Raw genomic sequence first — 15754 nt, forward strand, 5'->3', positions numbered from 1 at the left:
ATCACGTGGTGTAATTTGACATTGGTAGCTTATTCCATTCTCGAGTTATCGTGCCTACAAACAAACACACAAGCAGTCATAGACTGGTACTTACGAAATCGTCAACTTGACCTCTGACCTTGTCTAATAAAAGCTGTTTCCAGAGAAGGTAGCGACATAAACCAGAAGTTTCTACGATGATTCTGTACCAAACCATCAAAAATCGTAACGTCGACCGAAGCAAAAATCTCCATTTCTCCACGCAATTATTTTATCAAAGTCACAAAACCATAATATTCGGCCATCTACCAACAATCTTTACATAATACGACAGCTTAGCGAGTCAGGCATGCGATGATAACCTTTAATGGGATAAAAAAAATGACTTTTAAACACCATCTTTATCGAAAACACCATCAGCGCGCACATGCAAAACCTTTACGTGGGTCAACGACGCCTCTGCTCAAGCGCACTGCATCATGGGACGACCCGTGACGCGTCGAGTGAAATATTTTTTATACAATCTTAAAACATCTTCAAAACATCCGATTTTTACCAGAATTTTCGACAACCGAGTTTTAAGCGTCCTTCGCGATCGCAAAAACCGAAGACAAAATTAAAATCGAAGTTAAAACGAACTCGTAACGTCGAGCGAAGCAAAAATACTCCATTTCTCCACATTAATTTATGGAATTATGTTTGACCTCACTGTGACCTTGACCTTTGACCGATTTTGTCCAAAATCTAATCAGCACTAGCCATCACCGTCCTGAATCACGTGGTGTAATTTGACATTGGGAGCTTCTTCTGTTCTCGAGTTATCGTGCCTACAAACAAACACACAAGCAGTCATAGACTGGAACTTACGAATTCGTCAACTTGACCTCTGACCTTGTCTAATAAAAGCTGTCTCTGGAGAAGGTAGCGACGCAAACCAGAAGTTTCTACGATGATTCTGTACCAAACCATCAAAAATCGAATGTTTTGGATGTTTGACCTCACTGTGACCTTGACCTTTGACCGATTTTGACCAAAATCTAATCAGCACTAGCCATCACCGTCCTGAATCACATGGTGTAATTTGACATTGGGAGCTTCTTCTGTTCTCGAGTTATCGTGCCTACAAACAAACACACAAGCAGTCATAGACTGGTACTTACGAAATCGTCAACTTGACCTCTGACCTTGTCTAATAAAAGCTGTCTCTCGAGAAGGTAGCGACGCAAACCAGAAGTTTCTACGATTATTCTGTACCAAACCATCAAAAATCGAATGTTTGACCTCACTGTGACCTTGACCTTTGACCGATTTTGACCAAACTCTAATCAGCACGAGCCATCACCCTCCTGAATCCCGTGCTGTAATTTGACATTGGTAGCTTCTTCTGTTCTCGAGTTATCGTGCCTACAAACAAGCACACACACACACACACACACACAAACAAACAAACAAACAAACAAACAGAGGACGGAAGTCATCAATATACTTACGAAATCTTTAGATTTCGTAAGTAACAAACTAAACAGGGGTGAGAACATAACCTCCATCCTTCCACGGTGGTGGAGGTAACTCGTGAGTTCATAGAACACCTTACCCTGCATAGTCTTAAGAAAAAGGACATGGTTTACCATATTGGAATACGGCATTGGAATATGGAATACAATAGAGAAGGGTCTTTTCAACTCTTGCTTTGTGTTTGAGCACAATCTATATTTTCTATAAGCTGTGATTTTGTCTGAATCTCGATATTCCCCCAACGCATGTGTGGCAAATAAGAGCGTGGGTGACAAATTTGATCGGTCGAGATTGCATAAAATGTCCACGTATCAAATTTTGTCCACGTATTGTGAAACTGGAGTTTTTTGGAAGTGCCATCAAGGTTAGTTGTGTTCTACAGTGTTTAAGTATATAACTGAATTGGAATAAAATTACGGTTTTAACGGTCATAGAAAAAAACAAAAACTTTTTCAGAAAGTTTACTGCTGGTGATGCACCGTCTTTTGCATCACCTTATTTACCACGTTACATTAGTTCTTCATGCTTGTTGTTTGTGTCCTTTCTGACGTCCCTAAAAACAGGAAGTTTCCTGTTTGGAATGATTTTCAATTTTGATTGAATGCCAGACAGGCAGACACACTGAAACAATAACCTTACTCTGTGCGCATGTGTGCTCGGGATGAGATTCCGAACAATTCGCCAAATTCAGAGCCAAAGTAGTGCTAAACTGCAGGTTTGTGTTCTGATCCATGTTCCAATTCATGTTCAAAATATAACATTCAATTGAAATCAAGTTGTTCCTCGATCATAGACCAATATCTGTAAAAAGATAAAGTGAACCAACTGCTTAACCACGCTTTGCACACGGGGTAAAAATATTTTTTTTAAGACATTGGAAATGTAGAGTGTGTCGCGCACGCACATGCACACAAACACGCACCTCCCTGTGTACTTTATATTAACTGAAAAATCACTTTTTTAGATCCTCTTTGAGGATCTCTAAGTCTTACTCACGTTGTTGTTCTTCATCTTCTTCTTGTGGACTTTTTTGTTTTACAGCCTAGTTTCCATCGAAACTTCCTGAAACTTGGCATATATATGTAAAAATACCCTGCGCAGACAGTAACCATCTCCGATTTTGAAAAATCCTCCAAGAAAAAAAGAAGTTATGATGTCAAAATATCTCCGCAAATGGAAATCGCCTAAAAAATTATCTCCAAAACTAGGCAAGCTTTTTGAATTCTGTTTGTGGGAATCGAATAGGGCATTAGCAGAGATGAATTACCGCACATATCATACATCACTATGACGTCATATCAATTTTTATGACGTCATTACTATTTTTTGTTTCACAACCCAGAGTTTTCATCGGATCTTCGTGAAACTTGCCATGTATATGCAGAAAGCCCACGCGCAGGCAGTAACCATCTCCGATTTTGGAAATTCTTCCAAGGAAAAAAGTTGACGTCATAATATCGCCGCTAATGGAAATCGCCTATACCATTATCTCTGAAACTCGGCAAGCTGTTTGAATTTTGTTTGCTGGAATCAAGCCGGGCATTAGCACAGATAATTTATCGCAAACCTGATACATCACAATGACGTCATTAAGAGAACAAGGATCTTAGCTCATTTGAGCTTGTTAACTTGTTAGAGTACAGACTTACTGATAAACTTATCCAGTGCAGTACATGTGTGAATATGCATCAAACATATATGATAATTATTCCTCCTCCATTAGTTCATTATTCACTGACGTCATTCCATCATTCATCAATTATTATAGATCAATCTCTATTCGGTTCAAAACCTCCTCCAAGCAATTATGATCTATTCAGTCGTGTTTTAAAAACAATTATCTTCATAAAACATCCATTGTTTAAAATGCACACATTTATGTATTGAAATTATCATTGTAGGATAGGTTCATGAAACCTTTAAACCCAGCACGGTTTGTACGTCACAATAATACAACCTGGTTAATGAAATGCCTTCCGGTGTAAAGACATATCTGATTGGGGGAGGAGTGACGTATTTACAAACGAAACTGGAAAAAAAAATCCTAAAATTGGTGAATAACGTCACATACGGTCAAAATGGTCCAATGAACCGAACGTTCCAATCAGCAGTAATCGATTCCACGTGACATCAAAACCGAATTTTTGTTATTCTTGCACTGATGCACAAAACGGGAGATCTTGCATAATCAGAATATCTGTAGATGGTTCCCACAGTCGGAAAATATGGTTCAGAGGTCGCAACCTAAACTTTGATCTGTCTTGTCTGCACTGGGTTCCCCACTTGACTATAAACTGCCTGGCTGGTGATTCGCAGACAAGGTTCCAAGTATTCCCACCTTCTCGTGGGCTTGGCTGGGGAACGATTCTGTCCCAAATCTTTGTGGCCAGGCCACAAGTTCGACCGAAGATGATTTGGGCAGGAATCTTTCATTTGTTCAGGGTGTTGGAGATAACTCACCGACGACACGTAAATCACCGTGGGATCTTTAACGTCTACCAACTAATTCTAGAAGACGTGACACCCAGCTTAACGTCCACCCGAGGGACGGCGCACTTTGTGGTGAAACTCTCTGCCCGTGAAGAACAGCTCTGGCAGTTTATCGTGTGGTCGGGAATTGAACCCAGGTGAGACGGCTTCAAAACAAGTGAGTCTACCTCTGCACCATCCTTGTGGACCAATTTCATTTTTAAACTCGCCAGATGTCATGGTATTGCAAATGGGTCCATTTGTTCGTTTGTCTCTGTCTGTCTGTCTGTCTGTCTGTCCACACAAAATCTGCTAACGATACCAACAACGCCACCCGGTGGCTGCTAGTATTACACGTTATCTTTTTTTCAACCGAATACCAATATAAAGTATGTACTATTAGAATGTGAATACTGGAGAGAGTCTGCAATCTTTGGATGCTCTTTCCAGTGGTTCCTGTGGTCGTGTAAATAATATTGGCTTGACAGTTGTCCTCAAATCATTGCTTCAGTTCTTGCTTCATTTACTCACAGATATCAAAATACGAAGACGACGACAAACTTTTATTTTCGTTTCAACACCAGATATAAACTTAGTTCAAGGGTTCTTTTACTCATGAGTAATGTAAATCAAAGTACACATTAAGGAATACTCTGTAGTCTATAGGGTGGCCACCATGTCTTGTCAACCATTACTTTGTCCATTTTGAGAGCACTGCTTGATCGGTGTTGCTGCTGTGAATAAAACTTGCTCACCCAACCTTCTGCTCCAAAGAAACACTGAAATCGTACTTGCAGAGATCTCTAATTGCACAGGTATACATGTATACCTACCTCTGATCACATTGAACCTGCGGACAAGACTGAGCGCTTTGAAGGACGTTTGCCTGAGATTCGATGTGCCAGCCGGATGTGTCGTAGCGTGTCCTGTCCTGTCCGCGACGGACATGGCAGTGACAATCTTGGTGTGAATTTGTGCGCACGTTCCGAGTCCTCGAGCTGAGCGACTAGTTCGGTCACCATCACAGTGCAGCCCTGGAAGTGCAATTCGGTCTTGAGAGCCGATGGAGAATCCTTGGCTTGAAGCTGAGAGGACAGCTTGCGAATGAACAGCTCAGTGGACTTTAGATCGCCGCGGATCTCACACTGAGCCACAGCTCTTCGCTGATAACGATGAGGTTTCCATTTTTATTTTCGAGACATTGTACAAGCTCTTGATTAGACATGTCTCTTTCAAGGACCCCCTCGCGATGATTTGCCATAGCCAAGAAGACCGGTGCAGCAGCTGTCACATTTGCCATTTTGGTGTTGTATGGTGAGAATGCTCAGCCAATTCTGCGTGCACATTGATTGGTGACATCAGGACGAAAAATCTTACTCTTCAAAGCTTATTCGCATTCGTGATTTCCATTGTGTGCTCTGACATGATGGCACAGATTCATCTTAATCTCCTCGTTTGATTTGTTCAAATTCCGAGGATCACTTCTTTTGTAGTTGTGCTTCGTGAAGACTTTCCAAAGCTCCTTGACCATACCATACACCGTCCTTTCGGGTGGTGGGCGATTCATGCTGCTGGACTGTGAAGATGTCCCTCGCACGGCTTGGTTTCTCCATTCCTCCACCCGGACCAAACCCCTCTCTTTTTCTTGTGGATACTTCATTAGCCCGCGGCCATTCTCTCGCATTAAAACCGAGATGCAGTTTAATTTGCATAGTAATTGCAAAGTAATTGCTATTTCCTCTCGCACATATTCAAATTGACAGCAGCCCGGCTCCACACCCCCTAGCTTCCCCCAAAGATCTCTTCCAGGCAGCTGCCTAGGTAGAGTCTCGCAACTGCATCCCTGAGCACGGGGTAATGGCAGAGCGGTTAACTTAATGACCCCCAAGCCACCCACTGTAAAAAAAAAAAAGTAAAAAATGTAAAAAAAGAGGAGCACCTGTTAAAGGAACCTTTTCTGCAGCTCTGCCTTTCATTTATTGAGGGGTCTATTGGAAAGTCCACTCACCTTTGATGCTCCCCCACCCCCTCCAACACATGACCCCCCCCACCTCCCAACCCCCCTGCTGGTTTCCTCAACTCTCGAAAAACGCAGACAACCAACCTTTGTTTAATCATAAAACTGTATTTCAACGGCCACAACTATTTTGATCCAAAAAGTTGTGGCCGTTGAAATACAATTTTATGACCATCAAGTGAATGGTTGTTTCTAATTATGAAAACTTTTCTCGAGACTTCACTGCGCTTGAGGAAGTCAAGACAAACGTTGTTGATGAACTGATTTGAAAGCTAGTTACACGTTGATACTTGCACCACGGAAAATAGACAATCACGCTGCAATTAGGATGATCAAAGCACGCTGCTTAACAGTCATGTAATGATGATAACCAGAAATAAATTAACCCTCAATATATTTCCTTGTAATAAACCATCATTACTAATAATAACTACTAATATATGTGCTTACTTATCAGTCTTTATTGTAACCCTTTCTTATCCTCACCACAACCCCTCGATCATCATCACAACCCCTCGATCATCATCACAACCCTCAGATCATCAGTACAAAATGCCGAGCATCATCACAACAGCGCTATCCTCCCCACAACCCCCCAATTATCATCACAACCCCCCGATCATCATCACAAACTGCCGAGCATCATCACAACCCCCCAATCCTCACCACAACCCCCCGCTCATCGCCATAACCTTCCGATCATCATCGCAACCCCAGATCCCACCGCAACACCCTGATTATCATCACAACCCACCGATTATCAAAACCCTTTTCGCACCACAACCCACCGATTATCATCACAACCCACCAATTATCATCACAACCCCCAGATCACCAGCACAAGCTTCCAATCATCATCACAACCCCCCAATCCTCACCACAACCCCCCGCTCATCGCCATAACCTTCCGATCATCATCGCAACCCCAGATCCCACCGCAACACCCTGATTATCATCACAACCCACCGATTATCAAAACCCTTTTCGCACCACAACCCACCGATTATCATCACAACCCACCGATTATCATCACAACCCACCAATTATCATCACAACCCCCAGATCACCACCACAACCTTCCAATCATCATCACAACCCCAGATCCTCACCGCAACCCCCTGATTATCAGCACAACCCACCGATTATCAAAACAACCCTTTTCTCACCACAACCCCACTATCCTCACCACAATCCCCTGATTATCAACACAACCCCGTCCTCAACACAACCCACCGATAATTATCATCACATTCCCCCCGAACATCATCACAACCCCTATCCTCACCACAACCTGCCAATCATTATCAAAACCCCCGATCATCACCACAACCTGCTGGTCCTCACCACAACCTGCCGATCATCATGTTCACCCCCACATTCTCACCACAACCTGCCGATCATCATCATAACCCCCTATTCTCACCACAACCTGCCAATCATCATCACCCCCTATCCTCATCACAACTCCCCAATTATAATTACAACCCCCCGGTTATCATCACAACCCCCCCCAATCATCACCACAATACCCCCTATCCTCACCACAACCTGCCCATCATCATCATAACCACCCTATCCTTACGACTACCCCCGATTATCATTATAACCCCCTATCCTCACCACAACCTGTCGATCATCATCATAACCCCTATTCTCACCACAACCTGCCAATCATCATCACCCCCTATCCTCATCACAACCCCCCAATTATAATTACAACCCCCAGGTTATCATCACAACCCCCCCCCCCAATCATCACCACAATACCCCCTTTCCTCACCACAACCTACCGACCCTCATCACAACCCACCTATCCTGACCACAACATGCCAGTAATCATAACAACCCACGAATCATCATCACAACCTCCCATCCTAATCACAACCCGCCAGTCATCACCACAACCTGCCGATCATCACCACAACATGCCGATCATCACCACAACCTGCCGATCATCATCATAACCTCACATCATCACCACAACCTGCCGATCATCACCACAACCTGGCGTTCATCACCACCACAACCTGCCGATCATCATAACCCCACATCCTCACCACAACCTACCGATCCTCATCACAACCCACCTATCCTGACCACAACATGCCAGTAATCATAACAACCCACGAATCATCATCACAACCTCCCATACTAATCACAACCTGCCAGTAATCATAACAACCCACGAATCATAATCACAACTCCCTATCCTCACCACAACCTGCCGATCCTCATCATAACCTCCCATCCAAAACACAACGTGCGGATCATCATCATAACCTCACATCCTCACCACAACCAACTAATCCTCATCACAACCTACCTATCCTGGCCACAACCTGCCAGAAATCATAACAACCCCCATATCCTTACCACAACCCAGCTATCCTCACCACAACCTGCCAGTAATTATAACAACCCACGAATCATAATCACAACTCCCTATCCTCACCACAACCCCCGATTATCATCACAATCCCCAGATCATCACTACAAAATGCCGAGCATCATCACAACAATGCTATCCTCCCCACAGCCCCCCGATCCACACCACAACCTCCCAATTATCATCACAACCCCTTATCCTCCCCACAACACCCCTATCCTCCCCACAAACCCCCAAATATCATGACAACCCCCTATCCTCACCACAACCCCCAATTATCATCACAACCCCCGATCCTCACCACAACCCCCCAATTATCATCACAACCCACTCAATTATCATCACAACACCCCGATCATCATCACAAACTGCCGTGCATCATCACAACCCCCCTATCCTCACAACCCCCCGATCCCCACCACAACCTTCCGATCATCATCACAACCCTTTTCTCACCACAACCCCCGATCATCATCACAACCCACCGATTAATTATCATCACAACCCTTTTCTCACCACAACCCCCGATCATCATCACAACCCACCGATTATCAACATAACCCCACTATCCTCACCACAATCCCCAAATTATGACCACAACCCCCCTGTCCTCACCACAACTCCCTGTCCTCACCACAACCCACCAATTATCACCGCCCCCCCCGATCATCATCGCAACCCTCTGATCATCATCATCACAATACCTATCCTCACCACAACCTGTCAATCATTATCAAAACCCCCTATCACCACCACAACCTGCTGATCCTCACCACAACGTGCCGATCGTCATGTTAACCCCCACATTCTCACCACAACCCCCAGTAATCATCACAACCCCCATCTTCACCACAACCTGCCAATTATCATCACAACCTCCAAAACATCACCATAACCTGCTGATCCTCACCACAACCCCCTATCCTCACCACAACCTGCCGATCATCATAACCCCCGATCCTTACCACTACCCCCAAAATATCATGACAAACCCCCGGTTATCATCACAACACCCCCATCATTACCACAACACCCCCCATCCTCACCTCAACCTGCTGATCATCATCACAACCTCCCATCATAATCACAACCTGCCGATCATCACCACAACCCACCTATCCTGACCACAACCTGCCAGTAATCATAACAACCCCCATATCCTCACCACAACCTGTTGATCATCATCATAACCCCTTATCCTCACCACAACCCACCAATCATCATCACAACCCACCTATCCTCACCACAACCTGTCAATTCTCATCACAACCTGCATATCCTTCCCACAACCTGCCAGTAATCATAACAACCCACTAATCATCATTAAATTCCACATATCCTCACCACAACCTGCCGACCCTCATCACAACCCACCTATCCTCACCACAACCCACCAATCATCATCACAATTTGCCGGTAATCAAAACAACCTGCCGATCATCACAACCCCATATCCTCATCACAACCCACCAATCATAATCACAACCTGCCGATCCTCATCACAATCCAAATATCCTCATCAAAACCCACCGATCCTCAACACAACCAGCAAATCCTCATCACAACCCACCAATCCTCACCACAACCTTCCAATCCTCATAACAACCTGCCAATCCTCATCACAACCCACAGATCCTCATTACAATTTTGCGGTAATCATCACAATCTCCCGATCCCCATTACATCTGGCCGATCCTTGTCACAACCTGCCGATCATCACATCCCACGTCTCCTCATCACAACCCACCGATCTTTACCACAATCCAACGATCCTCATCACAACCCACCCATTCTCACCGCAATCCTCCAATCCTTACCACAATCCACATTGTCACACATCTCACCAATCCACATTACCACCTGCCAGTGCTCGTTGCAACATACCAGTACTCATTGCAACCAGGAAATGTTCACTACAACTCACCAGTACTCATTACAACCTGCCAGTATTGAATACAACCCACCAGTACTCATGACAACTTGCCAGTATTCATGACAACCCACAAGTACTCAATAAAACCTACCAGTATTGAATACAACCCACCAATACTCATAACAACCTGCCAGTATTCATGACAATCCACAAGTACTCATTACAACCTGCTGGTGTTCATTGCAACCCACCAGTATTCATTACAACCCACCAGTACTCATTACAACCTGCCAGTATTGAATACAACCCACCAGTGCTCGTTGCAACCTTCTCGTATTCACAACAGCCTGCCAGGGCTCATTATAACCCATCAGTACTCATTACAACCCACCACTATTCATTACAATCCGCCAGTACTCATTACAAGCCAGTACTCATTACAAGCCAGTACTCATTACAAGCCAGTACTCATTACAAGCCAGTACTCATTACAAGCCAGTACTCATTACAAGCCAGTACTCATTACAAGCCAGTACTCATTACAAGCCAGTACTCATTACAAGCCAGTACTCATTACAACCCGACAGTGCTCACCACAGCCCTCCAGTACTCATAGTAAACCGCCAGTGCTTGTTGCAACCCGCCAGTACTCATTACAATCTGACAGTATTCATTACAACACACCAGAACTCATTCCAACCTGCTGGTACTCATTACAACCTGCCAGTATTTATTACAACACACCAGTACTCATTACAACCTGCAAGTACTCATTACAACCTGACAGTATTTATTACAACACACCAGTACTCATTACAACCTGCAAGTACTCATTACAACCTGACAGTATTCATTACAACCTGCAAGTACTCATTACAACCTGACAGTATTCGTTACAAACCGCCAGTCCTCATTACAAGCCACCGGTCCTCATAACAACCCACCGGCCCTCAGTACAACCCACCAGCCCTGATTACAACCCGCCAGCCATCATTACAACCCTCCAGTTCTCATTTCATCCCACCAGTCATCCTTACAACACAAATCCTCTCTGCAACCTGCTATTCTTCAACACCACCCATCAATCCTCATTTCAACCCACCATTCATTATTGCAACACATAAATCCTCTCTACAACCTGCAGGTCTTCATCACCACCCATCAATCCACATTTCAACCCGCCAGTCCTCATTTCAACCCGCCAGTCCTCATTTCAACCTGCCAGCATCATTACAACACATAAATCCTCACTACATCCTGATAGTGTTCATCACCACCCATCAATTCTCATTACAACCCTCCAGTCCTCATTTCATCCCACCAGTCATCTGGACAACACAAATCCTCTCTGCAACCTGTTATTCTTCATCACCACCCATCAATCCTCATTTCAACCCACAAGTCATCTGGACAACACATAAATCCTCTCTACAACTCGCGAGTCTTCATCACCACCCATCAATCCACATTTCAACCCGCCAGTCTTCATTTCAACCCGCCAGTCATCATTACAACACATAACTCCTCACTATTACCTGCTCGTCTTCATCACCACCCGTCAATCCTCATTACAACTCACCAGTCCTCCTTTCAACCTGCCAGTCTTCATAGTCCCTACATGTTCATGATAATGATCTGATCTTCACGATAACTCTTTGACCCTCTTGAGAACTTGCTAAATTTATGATGTCCTGTGGAAGTACTGAACAAGTAAAATTCCCAAGGAAAAACAATGCCTCTCACGTTTAAGATATATATATATATATATATATATATATATATATATATATATATATATATATATATATATATATATATATATATATATATATATATATATATATATATATTGTTGCGGGCCGGGAATTGGCGGCGAGCACGACCGCCAGGTGGAGCAGTAGGGTCGACTCTACCGAACACCCAGAATCTAGATCGTACCGTTCGGAAAACTCCGAGGGTACGGGTCCCTTACAGGACCGTGAATCGTCAATAATTCCACCACGTGGGACAGGGTTATTTGCCAAACTTCAAAATACCGAGAGCTCCAGGTGGCGAGCTACTGAGTATACACACCCTCGACGGGACTCATACGGGACGAGCCGTATGCGTGCTCGACCCGTGCGTAACCTGAGTGGATGATTACCAAAGTCCTGTCGGTCCAAATGTACAATTTGCCGCTCTCCAAATTTCCTAACACACCTTGCTAAAGCAATGAGGAAAACGCAAAAACGAGCTGAAACATTTAACACCTGGATATTTATTTACAATGGGTGGGGAAGGAACACATAAGAGCAGAGTTAAAACTGACTAAAGCAAGGCAAATAACGTACAGCGAAAGCACTTAAACAATTCCTACTTACAGACAGGGCCCACAGACAGACGCACACCCAAAAGAAACCCAGAAGGGCATGGACCTTCCCGCCTCGTGCGGTTCAGGTGAGATGAGCGAACCAGGCCAGCGTCGAGACGCGAGCAGACAAACCAGGCGCCAGCGAGACGCGAGCAGAGTCGAGAGCTCCGTTCAGCGCTCGTCCCAACAACTAAAACTCTCCTCCTGGTCCGATCGTGCCGCAACCTTCTTCACCCTTGTCCGGGGGGGGGACGTCTCCTCCCTCCCCGCTCTCCCTCACTGGACAGTTTTGGCATGCAAAATGAGCTCGTCGCCCTGTCATTGGCCAAAATGGGCGCCAAGGCCGTTGATTGGACCGGGGGGGGGGGCGTGACGGCCGTCCCATGAACCGCCCTCCAAACAGGCAGCGGAACATTATCCTGCGTGGGCTGTGGTCATTGGACGACCGCCGAGGAACTCGCTCGCATCTCCCTGATTGGGCGAGAGCCGCCGCGAGGCTCCTCCTTGAACTCAGCCCCCCACAGCCGCCATGGCACCCTCCAGAGAGAGGTGAAGGTGAGGGTGATGCTGGTGTTGTTGTCGTTGATGTTGGTGGTGTAAAAATAAAATAAAACCCTGCCTATTAAAATAACTCCGCAGCGCATGAACATTGAATTACCCATTAAACAAGGGACGGGACCCGAACGAAAAACACACACTTAACGATAAAACTGTTCTATAGGGCCTGCATGTTGAGTGCTCATGGTTTCCAGATTCGTAACAATATATATATATATATATATATATATATATATATATATATATATATATATATATATATATATATATATATATATATATATATATATATATATATATATCTTTTTTCTTCCTCTTTCAGCTTGCTCCCGTTAGGGGTCGCCACAGCGGATCAACCATCTCCATTTCACTCTATCCTCCACATCTTCCATTGACACTCCAACCACCCGCATGTCCGCCCTCACCGCATCCATGAACCTCTTCTTTGGCCTTCCTCTTCTCCTCCTGCCTGGCAGCTCCATCTTCAACATCCTTCTCCCGATATACTCCGCTTCCCTCCTGTGCACATGTCCAAACCATCTCAATCTCGCCTCTCTCACTTTGTCTCCAAACCGTCCTACCTGCGCTGTCCCTCTAATATACTCATTTCTTATCCTATCCATCCTCGTCACTCCCAACGAGAATCGCAGCATCTTTAACTCTGCCACCTCCAGCTCCGCTTCCTGTCTTTTTGTTAGTGCCACCGCCTCCAAACCATACAACATAGCCGGTCTCACTACCATCTTATATACTTTCCCCTTCACTCTTGCAGCTACCCTTCTGTCACAAATCACTCCTGCAACTCTTCTCCACCCACTCCATCCTGCCTGCACTCTCTTTTTCACTTCTCTCCCACACTCTCCGTTACTTTGGACAGTTGATCCCAAGTATTTAAACCAATCTACCTTCCCCACCTCAACTCCTTGCAACCGCACCATACCACCACCCTCCCTCTCATTTACGCACATGTACTCCGTCTTACTCCGATTGACTATCATTCCCCTTCTCTCCAGTGCGTACCTCCACTGCTCGAGGCTCGCCTCAGCCTGCTCCCTACTCTCCCTACAGATCATGATGTCATCCACGAACATCATAGTCCATGGAGACTCCAGTCTGATCTCGTCCGTCAACCTGTCCATCACCATTGCAAACAGGGAAGGGCTCAGAGTCGATCCTTGGTGCAATCCCACTTTTACCTTAAACCGGTCCGTCATTCCTCCCGCACACCTCACCGCTGTCACACTGTCCTCATACATATCCTGCACGATCCTCACATACTTCTCCACCACTCCCGACTTCCTCATACAATGCCACAACTCCTCTCTTGGCACCCTATCATAAGCTTTCTCTAAATCCACAAACACACAATGTAACTCCTTCTGGCCTTCCCTATACTTCTCCATCAACATTCTCAAAGCAAACATTGCATCAGTGGTGCCCTTTCCTGGCATAAACCCATATTGCTGCTCACAGATCGTCACCTCTCCTCTCAACCTTGCTTCCACTACTTCATGGTGTGGCTTAACAACTTTATCCCTCTGTAATTTCCACAGCTCTGCACATCACCCTTATTCTTGAAAATCGGAACCAGTACACTTAATCTCCACTCCTCCGGCATCCTCTCACTTTCCAAGACTTTATTAAACAATCTGGTTAACAACTCCACTGCCATCTCTCCTAAGCACTTCCATGCCTCCACTGGTATACCATCTGGGCCAACCGCCTTTCCACTTTTCATCTTCTTCATAGCAGTCCTCACTTCATCCTTACTGATCCACCCCACTTCCAGATTCACTATCTCCACCTCTTCCAACCTTCTCTCTCTCTCTCATTTTCTTCATTCATCAGCTCCTCAAAGTACTCCATGCACCTTCTCAACACACTCTCCTCGCTCGTCAACACATTCCCATTTGCGTCCTTTTTCACCCAAACCTGCAGCACATCCTTCCCAGCTCGGTCCATCTGTCTTTCCAATCGGTATAAATCCTTTTCCCCTTCTTTTGTATCCAACTTCTCATACAGCTCGTCATATGCCTTTTCCTTGGCCTTTGCCACCTCTCTTTTTGCCTTTCGCCGCCACTCCTTGTACTCCTGCCTACTTTCTTCATCTCTCTGACTATCCCACTTCTTTTTCACCAACCCCTTCTTCCTTATACTTTCCTGTACTTCCTCATTCCACCACCAAGTCTCCTTATCTTCCTTCCTCTCTCCAGATGTCACACCAAGTACCTTCCTAGCTATCTCCCTCACAACTTCTGCTGTCGTTGCCCAATCATCCCACCCATCTTTACCACCATCCAACACCTGTCTCACCTCCTCCCTAAATTTCACGCAACAGTCTTCCTCCTTCAGCTTCCACCATCTGGTCCTTGGTTCAGCCCTCACTCTCTTCCTCAACCTCACCTCTAAAGTCATCCGACAAACCACCAATCGATGCTGTTGAGCTACACTCTCCCCTGCCACCACCTTACAGTCACTAATCTCTTTCAGGTTGCATCTCCTGCTTAAGATGTAATCCACCTGTGAGCACTTTCCTCCACTCTTGTATGTCACCCTGTGTTCCTCCTTCTTCTTGAAATACGTATTTACCACTGCCATTTCCATTCT

Source organism: Eptatretus burgeri, chromosome 4 (assembly GCF_056783735.1).
Source record: "Eptatretus burgeri isolate ZD-2024b chromosome 4, Ebu_testis_v1, whole genome shotgun sequence".
NCBI lineage: Eukaryota > Metazoa > Chordata > Myxini > Myxiniformes > Myxinidae > Eptatretus > Eptatretus burgeri.